The sequence below is a fragment of the Rhipicephalus microplus genome, chromosome 2, assembly GCF_043290135.1.
Source record: "Rhipicephalus microplus isolate Deutch F79 chromosome 2, USDA_Rmic, whole genome shotgun sequence".
In the NCBI taxonomy this organism is placed as follows: domain Eukaryota; kingdom Metazoa; phylum Arthropoda; class Arachnida; order Ixodida; family Ixodidae; genus Rhipicephalus; species Rhipicephalus microplus.
The window spans coordinates 133651050-133665346 of NC_134701.1; the positions used below are offsets into that span (position 1 = coordinate 133651050).

Genomic DNA, 14297 nt, shown 5'->3' on the forward strand with positions numbered 1-14297 from the left:
AAGAGCTTCTCAGAAGTGGGATTTCAACACACACCCACATACGTAGACCAGAAGCCTCGTTCAACCCGTATCACTGGGCAAGGTTTCCTTTAGGTCTGGTGCCTTGGACCACTCGGCCATTCTGACACGATATTTCAGGCCAGCAAAAGAAGACACTGACTTTCTTCTGGTAGTAGATTAAAAACCTTGTCAGAACTGGGATTCAAACCCACGCCCACATACGTGGACCAGAAGCCTCGTTCAATCCGTATCACTGGGCAAGGTTTCCCTTAAGTCTGGCGCCTTCGACCACTCGGCCATTCTGACACAATATTTCGGTCCAGCAAAAGAAGACGCTGACTTTGTTCTGGTAGTAAAGTAAAAAAAGTTTGTCAGAAGTGGGATTCGCTCCCACGCACACATACGTGGACCTGAAGCCTCGTTCAACTAGATTGACTTGGCACGGTTTCTCTTGAGTCTAGCACCTTCGACCACTCGGCCATTCTGACACAATATTTCAGCCCAGCAAAAGGAGACACTGACTTTGTGCTGGTAGTAAATAAAAAAAGAGTTTGTCAGAAGTGGGATTCGAACCCACGTCCACATACGTGGACCAAAGGCCTCGTTCAACCCGTATCACTGCGCAAGGTTTCCCTTGAGACTGGCGCCTTAGACGACTCGGCCATTCTGATACGATATGTCAGCCTCAGCAAAAGAAGACGCTGAATCTGTGCTGGTACTAAAGTAAAAAAACTGACAGAAATGAGATTCGAACCCACGCCCACATACGTGGACCAGAAGCCTCGTTCAACCCCTATCAGTGGGCAAGGTTTCCCTTGAGTCTGGCGCCTTAGACTACTCGGCCATTCTGACACGAATTTTTTTACCATGGTATTTATTAAAGTATTTGGGCAATCATGACAAAATCAAGCGAACAAAAGTACAATCAAATCGCGAAAGTAAGCGTTCAAGTGTTACTCATAAACACTAAATGCCTAACACAGCGCGGGTTCTTCACATGGAGAGTTCTTCACATTGTGTTATACAAACAAAAAAGGGGTGAGGTCAAACAGTTCTCTAAGACGGAGTACCAGTCCGGTCTAAAGTCTAGCTCGTCGTAAATGTTTTTCTGGTGGATAGCCATTTGAATGAAGTGTGCGCTTGAAGAGGTGGTGGGCTCTACATTGCGGTCTTGCATTCGTGTCTTCCACAAGCTGTGCATACCCAAGAGGAAAAACATATCATATGGTACTTCATCAAGCGCTGCTGGCAGAAGATAACGTATTGTGTGAGAATTAATGACAAAACGTTTTTTCAGTGCTCGCTGAAGGACATCCCAAAACAGTAAGGCATCTTTGCAGCTAACAAAGCAATGTTCAATCGTTTCCGGCACATCACATAGATGGCAGTTAAGAGACGGAATGAAAATACCTTTTCTTTCTAACCATGCGTTTACCGCCAATGTTTCAGAGTGGAGTTTATAGAAGAATGTTTTTGAATTCGGTGGAATGTACATTTTGCGCACTCGCTTCAACACATCGTGACCTGGAAGATTGGCGTAGAGTGAACAGTACAATGGAGTTGGGAAGAGTGTACTCAGTAGATCCTTATACAGCGCCTTGCGCGATACTGTGTACAGGTATTCTACAGAGAAGCGAGCTTTCACGAAGTCAGTGTCTTCTTTTTCTGTGGCTGATATATCGTGTCAGAATGGCCTCCATGTCCCTGGAGGCCATTCCGACACGATATATCAGCCCCAGCAAAAGAAAACACTGACTTCGTGCTGGTAGTAAAGTAAAAAAAGTTTGTCAGAAGTGGGATTCGAACCCACGCCCACATACGTGGACCAGAAGCCTCGTTTAATTCGTATCACCGGGCAATGTTTCCCTTAAGTCTGGTGCCTTAGACAACTCGGCCGTTTTGACACGATTTATAAGCTCCAGCTAAAGAAGACACTGACTTTGCTCTGGTAGTAAAGTAAAAAAAGTTTGTCAGAAGTGGGATTCGCACCCACGCACACATACGTTGACCTGACGCCTCGTTCAACTCGTATGACTGGGCACGGTTTCCATTGAGTCTAGCGCCTTCGACCACTCGGCCATTCTGACACAATATTTCAGCCCAGCAAAAGGAGACACTGACTTTGTTCTTGTAGTAAAATAAAAAAAGTTTGTCAGACGTAGGATTCAAACCCACGCCCTCATACGTGGACCAGAAGCCTCGTTCAACCCGTATCACTGCGCAAGGTTTACCTTGAGTCTGGCGCCTTAGACCACTCGGCCATTCGATACGTGATGTCAGCCTCAGTAAAAAAAGACGCTGACTCTGTGCTGGTAGTAAAGTAAAAAAAATTGACGGAAGTGAGATTCGAACCCACGCACACATACGTGGACCAGAAACCTCGTTCAACTCGCATCATCGAACAAGGTTTCCCTTCAGTCAGGCGCCTTAGACCACTCGGCCATTCTGATACGATATATCAGCCCCAGCAAAAGAAGACACTGACTTTGTTCTGTTAGTGAAGTAAAAAAAAATTGACGGAAGTGAGATTGGAACCCACGCACACATCCTTGGACCAGAAGCCTCGTTCAACTCGCATCACCGAGCAAGGTTTCCCTTCAGTCTTGCGCCTTAGACCACTCGGCCATTATGATACGATATTTCAGCCCCAGCAAAAAGAGACACTGACTTTGCTCTGGTAGTAAAGTAAAAAAAGTTTGTCAGAAGTGGGATTCGCACCCACGCACACATACGTTGACCTGACGCCTCGTTCAACTCGTATGACTGGGCACGGTTTCCATTGAGTCTAGCGCCTTCGACCACTCGGCCATTCTGACACAATATTTCAGCCCAGGAAAAGGAGACACTGACTTTGTTCTTGTAGTAAAATAAAAAAAGTTTGTCAGAAGTAGGATTCAAACCCACGCCCTCATACGTGGACCAGAAGCCTCGTTCAACCCGTATCACTGCGCAAGGTTCACCTTGAGCCTGGCGCCTTAGACCACTCGGCCATTCGATACGTGATGTCAGCCTCAGCAAAAGAAGACGCTGACTCTGTGCTGGTAGTAAAGTAAAAAAAATTGACGGAAGTGAGATTCGAACCCACGCACACATACGTGGACCAGAAACCTCGTTCAACTCGCATCATCGAGCAAGGTTTCCCTTCAGTCAGGCGCCTTAGACCACTCGGCCATTCTGATACGGTATATCAGCCCCAGCAAAAGAAGACACTGACTTTGTTCTGTTAGTGAAGTAAAAAAAATTGACGGAAGTGAGATTGGAACCCACGCACACATCCTTGGACCAGAAGCCTCGTTCAACTCGCATCACCGAGCAAGGTTTCCCTTCAGTCTTGCGCCTTAGACCACTCGGCCATTCTGATACGATATATCAGCCTCAGCAAAAGGATACACTGACTTTGTTCTGTTAGTGAAGTAAAAAAAAGATTGTCAGAAGTTGGATTCGAACCCACGCCCACATACGTGGACCAGAAGCCTCGTTTAACCCGTATCACCGGGCAATGTTTCCCTTGAGTCTAGCGCCTTCGACCACTCGGCCATTCTGACAAAATATTTCAGCCCAGCAAAAGGAGACACTGACTTTGTGCTGGTAGTAAAGTAAAAAAACTTTGTCAGAAGTTGGATTCGAACCCACGCAATCATACGTGGACCAGAAGCCTCGTTACACTCGTATCACTGGGCAAGGTTTCCCTTAAGCCTGGCGCCTTCATCCACTCGGCCATTCTGACACAATATTTCAGCCCAGCAAAAGGAGACACTGACTTTGTTCTGGTAGTAAAGTAAAAAAAAAGTTTGTCAGAATAGAATTCGAACCCACGCCCACATACGTGGACCAGAAGCCTCGTTCAACCCGTATCACTGGGCAAGGTTTCCCTTGAGTCTGGAGCCTTAGACCACACGGCCATTGTGACACAATATTTCAGCCCCAGCAAAAGGAGACACTGACTTTGTGCTGGTAGTAAAGTAAAAAAATGCCGGAAGTGAGATTCGAACCCACGCACACATACGTGGACCAGAAGCCTCGTTAAACTTGCATCACCGCGCAAGGTTTCCCTTCAGTCTGGCGCCTAAGACCGCTCGGCCATTCTGATACGATATATCAGCCCCAGCAAAAGGAGACACTGACTTTGTTCAGTTAGTGAAGTAAAAAAAAGTTTGTCAGAAGTGGGATTCGAACCCACGCCCACATACGTGGACCAGAAGCCTCGTTCAACTCGTATCACTGGGCAAGGTTTCCCTTGAGTCTGGCGCCTTCGACCGCTCGGCCATTCTGACACAATATTTCAGCCCAGCAAAAGGAGACACTGACTTTGTTCTGGTAGTAAAGTAAAAAAAAAAGTTTGTCAGAATAGGATTCGAACCCACGCCCACATACGTGGACCAGAAGACTCGTTCAACCCGTATCACTGGGAAAGGTTTCCCTTGAGTCTGGCGCCTTAGACCACTTGGCTATTCTGATACGATATGTCAGCATCAGCGAAATTAGACGCTGACTCTGTGCTGGTAGTAAAGTAAAAAGAAGAGCTTCTCAGAAGTGGGATTTCAACACACGCCCACATACGTAGACCAGAAGCCTCGTTCAACCCGTATCACTGGGCAAGGTTTCCTTTAAGTCTGGTGCCTTGGACCACTCGGCCATTCTGACACGATATTTCAGGCCAGCAAAAGAAGACACTGACTTTCTTCTGGTAGTAGATTAAAAACCTTGTCAGAACTGGGATTCAAACCCACGCCCACATACGTGGACCAGAAGCCTCGTTCAATCCGTATCACTGGGCAAGGTTTCCCTTAAGTCTGGCGCCTTCGACCACTCGGCCATTCTGACACAATATTTCGGTCCAGCAAAAGAAGACGCTGACTTTGTTCTGGTAGTAAAGTAAAAAAAGTTTGTCAGAAGTGGGATTCGCTCCCACGCACACATACGTGGACCTGAAGCCTCGTTCAACTAGATTGACTTGGCACGGTTTCTCTTGAGTCTAGCACCTTCGACCACTCGGCCATTCTGACACAATATTTCAGCCCAGCAAAAGGAGACACTGACTTTGTGCTGGTAGTAAATAAAAAAAGAGTTTGTCAGAAGTGGGATTCGAACCCACGTCCACATACGTGGACCAAAGGCCTCGTTTCACCCGTATCACCGGGCAATGTTTCCCTTAAGTCTGGCGCCTTCGACCACTCGGCCATTTTGACACAATACTTTGGTCCTAACCAAAGGAGACACTGGCTTTGTTCTTGTACTAAAATAAAAAAAGTTTGTCAGAAGTAGGATTTAAACCCACGCCCACATACGTGGACCAGAAGCCTCGTTCAACCCGTATCACTGCGCAAGGTTTCCCTAGAGACTGGCGCCTTAGACGACTCGGCCATTCTGATATGATATGTCAGCCTCAGCAAAAGAAGACGCTGAATCTGTGCTGGTAGTAAAGTAAAAAAACTGACAGAAATGAGATTCGAACCCACGCCCACATACGTGGACCAGAAGCCTCGTTCAACCCCTATCAGTGGGCAAGGTTTCCCTTGAGTCTGGCGCCTTAGACCACTCGGCCATTCTGACACGAATTTTTTTACCATGGTATTTATTAAAGTATTTGGGCAATCATGACAAAATCAAGCGAACAAAAGTACAATCAAATCGCGAAAGTAAGCGTTCAAGTGTTACTCATAAACCCTAAATGCCTAACACAGCGCGGGTTCTTCACATGGAGAGTTCTTCACATTGTGTTATACAAACAAAAAAGGGGTGAGGTCAAACAGTTCTCTAAGACGGAGTACCAGTCCGGTCTAAAGTCTAGCTCGTCGTAAATGTTTTTCTGGTGGATAGCCATTTGAATGAAGTGTGCGCTTGAAGAGGTGGTGGGCTCTACATTGCGGTCTTGCATTCGTGTCTTCCACAAGCTGTGCATACCCAAGAGGAAAAACATATCATATGGTACTTCATCAAGCGCTGCTGGCAGAAGATAACGTATTGTGTGAGAATTATTGACAAAACGTTTTTTCAGTGCTCGCTGAAGGACATCCCAAAACAGTAAGGCATCTTTGCAGCTAACAAAGCAATGTTCAATCGTTTCCGGCACATCACATAGATGGCAGTTAAGAGACGGAATGAAAATACCTTTTCTTTCTAACCATGCGTTTACCGCCAATGTTTCAGAGTGGAGTTTATAGAAGAATGTTTTGAATTCGGTGGAATGTACATTTTGCGCACTCGCTTCAACACATCGTGACCTGGAAGATTGGCGTAGAGTGAACAGTACAATGGAGTTGGGAAGAGTGTATTCAGTAGATCCTTATACAGCGCCTTGCGCGATACTGTGTACAGGTATTCTACAGAGAAGCGAGCTTTCACGAAGTCAGTGTCTTCTTTTTCTGTGGCTGATATATCGTGTCAGAATGGCCTCCATGTCCCTGGAGGCCATTCCGACACGATATATCAGCCCCAGCAAAAGAGAACACTGACTTCGTGCTGGTAGTAAAGTAAAAAAAGTTTGTCAGAAGTGGGATTCGAACCCACGCCCACATACGTGGACAAGAAGCCTCGTTTAATCCGTATCACCGGGCAATGTTTCCCTTAAGTCTGGTGCCTTAGACAACTCGGCCGTTCTGACACGATTTATAAGCTCCAGCTAAAGAAGACACTGACTTTGCTCTGGTAGTAAAGTAAAAAAAGTTTGTCAGAAGTGGGATTCGCACCCACGCACACATACGTTGACCTGACGCCTCGTTCAACTCGTATGACTGGGCACAGTTTCCATTGAGTCTAGCGCCTTCGACCACTCGGCCATTCTGACACAATATTTCAGCCCAGCAAAAGGAGACACTGACTTTGTTCTTGTAGTAAAATAAAAAAAGTTTGTCAGACGTAGGATTCAAACCCACGCCCTCATACGTGGACCAGAAGCCTCGTTCAACCCGTATCACTGCGCAAGGTTTACCTTGAGTCTGGCGCCTTAGACCACTCGGCCATTCGATACGTGATGTCAGCCTCAGCAAAAGAAGACGCTGACTCTGTGCTGGTAGTAAAGTAAAAAAAATTGACGGAAGTGAGATTCGAACCCGCGCACACATACGTGGACCAGAAACCTCGTTCAACTCGCATCATCGAACAAGGTTTCCCTTCAGTCAGGCGCCTTAGACCACTCGGCCATTCTGATACGAAATATCAGCCCCAGAAAAAGAAGACACTGACTTTGTTCTGTTAGTGAAGTAAAAAAAATTGACGGAAGTGAGATTGGAACCCACGCACACATCCTTGGACCAGAAGCCTCGTTCAACTCGCATCACCGAGCAAGGTTTCCCTTCAGTCTTGCGCCTTAGACCACTCGGCCATTATGATACGATATTTCAGCCCCAGCAAAAAGAGACACTGACTTTGCTCTGGTAGTAAAGTAAAAAAAGTTTGTCAGAAGTGGGATTCGCACCCACGCACACATACGTTGACCTGACGCCTCGTTCAACTCGTATGACTGGGCACGGTTTCCATTGAGTCTAGCGCCTTCGACCACTCGGCCATTCTGACACAATATTTCAGCCCAGCAAAAGGAGACACTGACTTTGTTCTTGTAGTAAAATAAAAAAAGTTTGTCAGAAGTAGGATTCAAACCCACGCCCTCATACGTGGACCAGAAGCCTCGTTCAACCCATATCACTGCGCAAGGTTTACCTTGAGCCTGGCGCCTTAGACCACTCGGCCATTCGATACGTGATGTCAGCCTCAGCAAAAGAAGACGCTGACTCTGTGCTGGTAGTAAAGTAAAAAAAATTGACGGAAGTGAGATTCGAACCCACGCACACATACGTGGACCAGAAACCTCGTTCAACTCGCATCATCGAGCAAGGTTTCCCTTCAGTCAGGCGCCTTAGACCACTCGGCCATTCTGATACGATATATCAGCCCCAGCAAAAGAAGACACTGACTTTGTTCTGTTAGTGAAGTAAAAACAAATTGACGGAAGTGAGATTGGAACCCACGCACACATCCTTGGACCAGAAGCCTCGTTCAACTCGCATCACCGAGCAAGGTTTCCCTTCAGTCTTGCGCCTTAGACCACTCGGCCATTCTGATACGATATATCAGCCTCAGCAAAAGGATACACTGACTTTGTTCTGTTAGTGAAGTAAAAAAAAAGATTGTCAGAAGTTGGATTCGAACCCACGCCCACATACGTGGACCAGAAGCCTCGTTTAACCCGTATCACCGGGCAATGTTTCCCTTGAGTCTAGCGCCTTCGACCACTCGGCCATTCTGACAAAATATTTCAGCCCAGCAAAAGGAGACACTGACTTTGTGCTGGTAGTAAAGTAAAAAAACTTTGTCAGAAGTGGGATTCGAACCCACGCAAACATACGTGGACCAGAAGCCTCGTTACACTCGTATCACTGGGCAAGGTTTCCCTTAAGCCTGGCGCCTTCATCCACTCGGCCATTCTGACACAATATTTCAGTCCAGCAAAAGGAGACACTGACTTTGTTCTGGTAGTAAAGTAAAAAAAAAGTTTGTCAGAATAGAATTCGAACCCACGCCCACATACGTGGACCAGAAGCCTCGTTCAACCCGTATCACTGGGCAAGGTTTCCCTTGAGTCTGGAGCCTTAGACCACTCGGCCATTGTGACACGATATTTCAGCCCCAGCAAAAGGAGACACTGACTTTGTGCTGGTAGTAAAGTAAAAAAATGCCGGAAGTGAGATTCGAACCCACGCACACATACGTGGACCAGAAGCCTCGTTAAACTTGCATCACCGCGCAAGGTTTCCCTTCAGTCTGGCGCCTAAGACCACTCGGCCATTCTGATACGATATATCAGCCCCAGCAAAAGGAGACACTGACTTTGTTCAGTTAGTGAAGTAAAAAAAAGTTTGTCAGAAGTGGGATTCGAACCCACGCCCACATACGTGGACCAGAAGCCTCGTTCAACTCGTATCACTGGGCAAGGTTTCCCTTGAGTCTGGCGCCTTAGACCACTCGGCCATTCTGACACGATATATCAGCCCCAGCAAAAGAAGAGACTGACTTCGTGCTGGTAGTAAAGTAAAAAAAAGATTGTCAGAAGTGGGATTCCAACCCGCGTCGACATACTTGGACCAAAGGCCTCGTTTAAACCGTATCACCGGGCAATGTTTCCCTTAAGTCTGGTGCCTTAGACAACTCGGCCGTTCTGACACGATATATAAGCTGCAGCAAAAGACACTGACTTTGTTCTGGTAGTAAAGTAAAAAAGTTTGTCAGAAGTGGGATTCGCACCCACGCACACATACGTTGACCTGAAGCCTCGTTCAACTCGTATGACTGGGCACGGTTTCCATTGAGTCTGGAGCCTTAGACCACTCGGCCGTTCTGACAGGATATTTCAGCCCCAGCAAAAGGAGACACTGACTTTGGGCTGGTAGTAAAGTAAAAAAAGTTTGTCAGAAGTGGGATTCGAACCCACGCCCACATACGTGGACCAGAAGCCTCGTTCAACCCGTATCACTGGGCAAGGTTTCCCTTGAGTCTGGCGCCTTAGACCACTCGGCCATTCTGACACGATATATCAGCCCCAGCAAAAGAAGAGACTGACTTCGTGCTGGCAGTAAAGTAAAAAAACTTTGTCAGAAGTGGGATTCGAACCCACGCACACATACGTGGACCAGAAGCCTCGTTACACTCGTATCACTGGGCAAGGTTTCCCTTAAGCCTGGCGCCTTCGACCACTCGGCCATTCTGACACAATATTTCAGCCCAGCAAAAGGAGACACTGACTTTGTTCTGGTAGTAAAGTAAAAAAAAGTTTGTCAGAATAGAATTCGAACCCACACCCACATACCTGGAGCAGAAGCCTCGTTCAACCCGTATCACCGAGCAAGGTTTTCCTTCAGTCTTGCGCCTTAAACCAGGCGGCCATTCTGACACGATATGTCAGCCTCAGCAAAAGAAGACGCTGACTCTGTGCTGGTCGTAAAGTAAAAAAAGTTTGTCAGAAGTGGGATTCGAACCCACGCCCACGTACGTGGACCAGAAGCCTCGTTCAACCCGTATCACTGGGCACGGTTTCCCTTAAGTCTGGCGCCTTTGACTACTCGGCCATTCTGACACAATATTTCAGCCCAGCAAAAGCAGACACTGACTTTGTTCTGGCAGTAAAGTAAAAAACGTTTGTGAGAATAGGATTCGAACCCACGCCCACATACGATGACCAGAAGCCTCGTTCAAGCCGTATCACTGGGCAAGGTTTCCCTTGAGTCTGGAGCCTTAGACCACTCGGCCATTCTGACACGATATTTCAGCCCCAGCAAAAGGAGACACTGACTTTGTGCTGGTAGTAAAGTAAAAAAAATTGCCGGAAGTGAGATTCGAACTCACGCACACATACGTGGACCAGAAGCCTCGTTAAACTCGCATCACTGCGCAAGGTTTCCCTTCAGTGTGGCGCCTTAGACCACTCGGCCATTCTGATACGATATATCAGCCCCAGCAAAAGGAGACACTGACTTTGTTCTGTTAGTGAAGTAAAAAAAAAGTTTGCCAGAAGTGGGATTCCAACCCACATCGACATACTTGGACCAAAGGCCTCGTTTAACCCGTATCACCGGGCAATGTTTCCCTTAAGTCTGGTGCCTTAGACAACTCGGCCGTTCTGACACGATATATAAGCTGCAGCAAAAAAAGACACTGACTTTGTTCTGGTAGTAAAGTAAAAAAGTTTGTCAGAAGTGGGATTCGCACCCACGCACACGTACGTGGACCAGAAGCCTCGTTCAACTAGTATGACTGGGCACGGTTTCCTTTGAGTCTAGCACCTTCGACACTCGGCCATTCTGACACAATATTTCAGCCCAGCAAAAGGAGACACTGACTTTGTTCTTGTAGTAAAATAAAAAAAATGACGGAAGTGGGATTCGAACCCACGCCAAAATACGTGGACCAGAAGCCTCGTTCAAACCGTATCACTGGGCAAGGTTTCCCTTGAGTCTGGCGCCTTAGACCACTCGGCCATTCTGACACGATATATCAGCCCCAGCAAAAGAAGAGACTGACTTCGTGCTGGCAGTAAAGTAAAAAAAGTTTGTCAGAAGTGAGATTTGAACCCACGCACACATACGTGGACCAGAAGCCTCGTTCAACTCGCATCACCGCGCAAGGTTTCCCTTCAGTCTGGCGCCTTAGACCACTCGGCCATTCTGATACGATATATCAGCTCCAGCAAAAGGAGACACTGACTTTGTTCTGTTAGTGAAGTAAAAAAAAGTTTGAAAGAAAAGGGATTCGAACCCACGCACACATCCTTGGACCAGAAGCCTCGTTCAACTCGCATCACCGAGCAAGGTTTCCCTTCATTCTTGCGCCTTAGACCACTCGGCCATTCTGATACGATATATCAGCCTCAGCAAAAGGATACACTGACTTTGTTCTGTTAGTGAAGTAAAAAAAAGATTGTCAGAAGTTGGATTCGAACCCACGCCCACATACGTGGACCAGAAGCCTCGTTTAACCCGTATCACTGGGCAATGTTTCCCTTGAGTCTAGCGCCTTCGACCACTCGGCCATTCTGACAAAATATTTCAGCCCAGCAAAAGGAGACACTGACTTTGTGCTGGTAGAAAAGTAAAAAAACTTTGTCAGAAGTGGGATTCGAACCCACGCAAACATACGTGGACCAGAAGCCTCGTTACACTCGTATCACTGGGCAAGGTTTCCCTTAAGCCTGGCGCCTTCATCCACTCGGCCATTCTGACACAATATTTCAGCCCAGCAAAAGGAGACACTGACTTTGTTCTGGTAGTAAAGTAAAAAAAAAGTTTGTCAGAATAGAATTCGAACCCACGCCCACATACGTGGACCAGAAGCCTCGTTCAACCCGTATCACTGGGCAAGGTTTCCCTTGAGTCTGGAGCCTTAGACCACTCGGCCATTGTGACACGATATTTCAGCCCCAGCAAAAGGAGACACTGACTTTGTGCTGGTAGTAAAGTAAAAAAATGCCGGAAGTGAGATTCGAACCCACGCACACATACGTGGACCAGAAGCCTCGTTAAACTTGCATCACCGCGCAAGGTTTCCCTTCAGTCTGGCGCCTAAGACCACTCGGCCATTCTGATACGATATATCAGCCGCAGCAAAAGGAGACACTGACTTTGTTCAGTTAGTGAAGTAAAAAAAAGTTTGTCAGAAGTGGGATTCGAACCCACGCCCACATACGTGGACCAGAAGCCTCGTTCAACTCGTATCACTGGGCAAGGTTTCCCTTGAGTCTGGCGCCTTAGACCACTCGGCCATTCTGACACGATATATCAGCCCCAGCAAGAGAAGAGACTGACTTCGTGCTGGTAGTAAAGTAAAAAAAGATTGTCAGAAGTGGGATTCCAACCCGCGTCGACATACTTGGACCAAAGGCCTCGTTTAAACCGTATCACCGGGCAATGTTTCCCTTAAGTCTGGTGCCTTAGACAACTCGGCCGTTCTGACACGATATATAAGCTGCAGCAAAAGACACTGACTTTGTTCTGGTAGTAAAGTAAAAAAGTTTGTCAGAAGTGGGATTCGCACCCACGCACACATACGTTGACCTGAAGCCTCGTTCAACTCGTATGACTGGGCACGGTTTCCATTGAGTCTGGAGCCTTAGACCACTCGGCCGTTCTGACAGGATATTTCAGCCCCAGCAAAAGGAGACACTGACTTTGGGCTGGTAGTAAAGTAAAAAAAGTTTGTCAGAAGTGGGATTCGAACCCACGCCCACATACGTGGACCAGAAGCCTCGTTCAACCCGTATCACTGGGCAAGGTTTCCCTTGAGTCTGGCGCCTTAGACCACTCGGCCATTCTGACACGATATATCAGCCCCAGCAAAAGAAGACACTGACTTCGTGCTGGCAGTAAAGTAAAAAAACTTTGTCAGAAGTGGGATTCGAACCCACGCACACATACGTGGACCAGAAGCCTCGTTACACTCGTATCACTGGGCAAGGTTTCCCTTAAGCCTGGCGCCTTCGACCACTCGGCCATTCTGACACAATATTTCAGCCCAGCAAAAGGAGACACTGACTTTGTTCTGGTAGTAAAGTAAAAAAAAAGTTTGTCAGAATAGAATTCGAACCCACGCCCACATACGTGGAGCAGAAGCCTCGTTCAACCCGTATCACCGTGCAAGGTTTTCCTTCAGTCTTGCGCCTTAAACCAGGCGGCCATTCTGACACGATATGTCAGCCTCAGCAAAAGAAGACGCTGACTCTGTGCTGGTCGTAAAGTAAAAAAAGTTTGTCAGAAGTGGGATTCGAACCCACGCCCACGTACGTGGACCAGAAGCCTCGTTCAACCCGTATCACTGGGCACGGTTTCCCTTAAGTCTGGCGCCTTTGACTACTCGGCCATTCTGACACAATATTTCAGCCCAGCAAAAGCAGACACTGACTTTGTTCTGGCAGTAAAGTAAAAAACGTTTGTGAGAATAGGATTCGAACCCACGCCCACATACGATGACCAGAAACCTCGTTCAACCCGTATCACTGGGCAAGGTTTCCCTTGAGTCTGGAGCCTTAGACCACTCGGCCATTCTGACACGATATTTCAGCCCCAGCAAAAGGAGACACTGACTTTGTGCTGGTAGTAAAGTAAAAAAAAATTGCCGGAAGTGAGATTCGAACTCACGCACACATACGTGGACCAGAAGCCTCGTTAAACTCGCATCACCGCGCAAGGTTTCCCTTCAGTGTGGCGCCTTAGACCACTCGGCCATTCTGATACGATATATCAGCCCCAGCAAAAGGAGACACTGACTTTGTTCTGTTAGTGAAGTAAAAAAAAAGTTTGCCAGAAGTGGGATTCCAACCCACACCGACATACTTGGACCAAAGGCCTCGTTTAATCCGTATCACCGGGCAATGTTTCCCTTAAGTCTGGTGCCTTAGACAACTCGGCCGTTCTGACACGATATATAAGCTGCAGCAAAAGAAGACACTGACTTTGTTCTGGTAGTAAAGTAAAAAAGTTTGTCAGAAGTGGGATTCGCACCCACGCACACGTACGTGGACCAGAAGCCTCGTTCAACTAGTATGACTGGGCACGGTTTCCTTTGAGTCTAGCACCTTCGACACTCGGCCATTCTGACACAATATTTCAGCCCAGCAAAAGGAGACACTGACTTTGTTCTTGTAGTAAAATAAAAAAAAATGACGGAAGTGAGATTCGAACCCACGCACACATACGTGGACCAGAAACCTCGTTCAACTCGCATCACCGAGCAAGGTTTCCCTTTAGTATGGCGCCTTAGACCACTCGGCCATTCTGATACGATATATCAGCCCCAGCAAAAGGAGACACTGA

The 14297-nt window shown here is 47.2% G+C and overlaps 19 non-coding genes across 19 annotated transcripts; all 19 read right to left on the reverse strand.

Annotated features, from left to right (window-relative positions):
- Positions 1–187: 187 nt before the first annotated feature.
- Positions 188–306, reverse strand: TRNAL-UAA (transfer RNA leucine (anticodon UAA)). The gene is made up of 2 exons: positions 269–306; positions 188–233 (listed from the first exon to the last, which is right to left on the reverse strand). It is a non-coding gene; the product is annotated as a tRNA-Leu (tRNA).
- Positions 307–3426: 3120 nt separating this feature from the next.
- TRNAL-CAA (transfer RNA leucine (anticodon CAA)) lies at positions 3427–3545 on the reverse strand. Its single transcript has 2 exons — positions 3508–3545; positions 3427–3472 (listed from the first exon to the last, which is right to left on the reverse strand). It is a non-coding gene; the product is annotated as a tRNA-Leu (tRNA).
- A 610-nt stretch (positions 3546–4155) lies between these two features.
- TRNAL-CAA (transfer RNA leucine (anticodon CAA)) lies at positions 4156–4274 on the reverse strand. The gene is made up of 2 exons: positions 4237–4274; positions 4156–4201 (listed from the first exon to the last, which is right to left on the reverse strand). It is a non-coding gene; the product is annotated as a tRNA-Leu (tRNA).
- Positions 4275–4705: 431 nt separating this feature from the next.
- TRNAL-UAA (transfer RNA leucine (anticodon UAA)) lies at positions 4706–4824 on the reverse strand. The gene is made up of 2 exons: positions 4787–4824; positions 4706–4751 (listed from the first exon to the last, which is right to left on the reverse strand). It is a non-coding gene; the product is annotated as a tRNA-Leu (tRNA).
- A 246-nt stretch (positions 4825–5070) lies between these two features.
- On the reverse strand, positions 5071–5189 carry TRNAL-UAA (transfer RNA leucine (anticodon UAA)). The gene is made up of 2 exons: positions 5152–5189; positions 5071–5116 (listed from the first exon to the last, which is right to left on the reverse strand). It is a non-coding gene; the product is annotated as a tRNA-Leu (tRNA).
- Positions 5190–5434: 245 nt separating this feature from the next.
- TRNAL-CAA (transfer RNA leucine (anticodon CAA)) lies at positions 5435–5553 on the reverse strand. The gene is made up of 2 exons: positions 5516–5553; positions 5435–5480 (listed from the first exon to the last, which is right to left on the reverse strand). It is a non-coding gene; the product is annotated as a tRNA-Leu (tRNA).
- Positions 5554–8127: 2574 nt separating this feature from the next.
- On the reverse strand, positions 8128–8246 carry TRNAL-CAA (transfer RNA leucine (anticodon CAA)). Its single transcript has 2 exons — positions 8209–8246; positions 8128–8173 (listed from the first exon to the last, which is right to left on the reverse strand). It is a non-coding gene; the product is annotated as a tRNA-Leu (tRNA).
- A 63-nt stretch (positions 8247–8309) lies between these two features.
- On the reverse strand, positions 8310–8428 carry TRNAL-UAA (transfer RNA leucine (anticodon UAA)). The gene is made up of 2 exons: positions 8391–8428; positions 8310–8355 (listed from the first exon to the last, which is right to left on the reverse strand). It is a non-coding gene; the product is annotated as a tRNA-Leu (tRNA).
- A 428-nt stretch (positions 8429–8856) lies between these two features.
- On the reverse strand, positions 8857–8975 carry TRNAL-CAA (transfer RNA leucine (anticodon CAA)). Its single transcript has 2 exons — positions 8938–8975; positions 8857–8902 (listed from the first exon to the last, which is right to left on the reverse strand). It is a non-coding gene; the product is annotated as a tRNA-Leu (tRNA).
- Positions 8976–9402: 427 nt separating this feature from the next.
- TRNAL-CAA (transfer RNA leucine (anticodon CAA)) lies at positions 9403–9521 on the reverse strand. Its single transcript has 2 exons — positions 9484–9521; positions 9403–9448 (listed from the first exon to the last, which is right to left on the reverse strand). It is a non-coding gene; the product is annotated as a tRNA-Leu (tRNA).
- Positions 9522–9585: 64 nt separating this feature from the next.
- On the reverse strand, positions 9586–9704 carry TRNAL-UAA (transfer RNA leucine (anticodon UAA)). The gene is made up of 2 exons: positions 9667–9704; positions 9586–9631 (listed from the first exon to the last, which is right to left on the reverse strand). It is a non-coding gene; the product is annotated as a tRNA-Leu (tRNA).
- Positions 9705–9950: 246 nt separating this feature from the next.
- TRNAL-UAA (transfer RNA leucine (anticodon UAA)) lies at positions 9951–10069 on the reverse strand. Its single transcript has 2 exons — positions 10032–10069; positions 9951–9996 (listed from the first exon to the last, which is right to left on the reverse strand). It is a non-coding gene; the product is annotated as a tRNA-Leu (tRNA).
- Positions 10070–10859: 790 nt separating this feature from the next.
- TRNAL-CAA (transfer RNA leucine (anticodon CAA)) lies at positions 10860–10978 on the reverse strand. The gene is made up of 2 exons: positions 10941–10978; positions 10860–10905 (listed from the first exon to the last, which is right to left on the reverse strand). It is a non-coding gene; the product is annotated as a tRNA-Leu (tRNA).
- Positions 10979–11410: 432 nt separating this feature from the next.
- On the reverse strand, positions 11411–11529 carry TRNAL-CAA (transfer RNA leucine (anticodon CAA)). The gene is made up of 2 exons: positions 11492–11529; positions 11411–11456 (listed from the first exon to the last, which is right to left on the reverse strand). It is a non-coding gene; the product is annotated as a tRNA-Leu (tRNA).
- A 63-nt stretch (positions 11530–11592) lies between these two features.
- TRNAL-UAA (transfer RNA leucine (anticodon UAA)) lies at positions 11593–11711 on the reverse strand. The gene is made up of 2 exons: positions 11674–11711; positions 11593–11638 (listed from the first exon to the last, which is right to left on the reverse strand). It is a non-coding gene; the product is annotated as a tRNA-Leu (tRNA).
- A 428-nt stretch (positions 11712–12139) lies between these two features.
- TRNAL-CAA (transfer RNA leucine (anticodon CAA)) lies at positions 12140–12258 on the reverse strand. Its single transcript has 2 exons — positions 12221–12258; positions 12140–12185 (listed from the first exon to the last, which is right to left on the reverse strand). It is a non-coding gene; the product is annotated as a tRNA-Leu (tRNA).
- Positions 12259–12684: 426 nt separating this feature from the next.
- Positions 12685–12803, reverse strand: TRNAL-CAA (transfer RNA leucine (anticodon CAA)). Its single transcript has 2 exons — positions 12766–12803; positions 12685–12730 (listed from the first exon to the last, which is right to left on the reverse strand). It is a non-coding gene; the product is annotated as a tRNA-Leu (tRNA).
- Positions 12804–12867: 64 nt separating this feature from the next.
- TRNAL-UAA (transfer RNA leucine (anticodon UAA)) lies at positions 12868–12986 on the reverse strand. Its single transcript has 2 exons — positions 12949–12986; positions 12868–12913 (listed from the first exon to the last, which is right to left on the reverse strand). It is a non-coding gene; the product is annotated as a tRNA-Leu (tRNA).
- Positions 12987–13233: 247 nt separating this feature from the next.
- Positions 13234–13352, reverse strand: TRNAL-UAA (transfer RNA leucine (anticodon UAA)). The gene is made up of 2 exons: positions 13315–13352; positions 13234–13279 (listed from the first exon to the last, which is right to left on the reverse strand). It is a non-coding gene; the product is annotated as a tRNA-Leu (tRNA).
- Between the last annotated feature and the right edge of the window lie 945 nt (positions 13353–14297).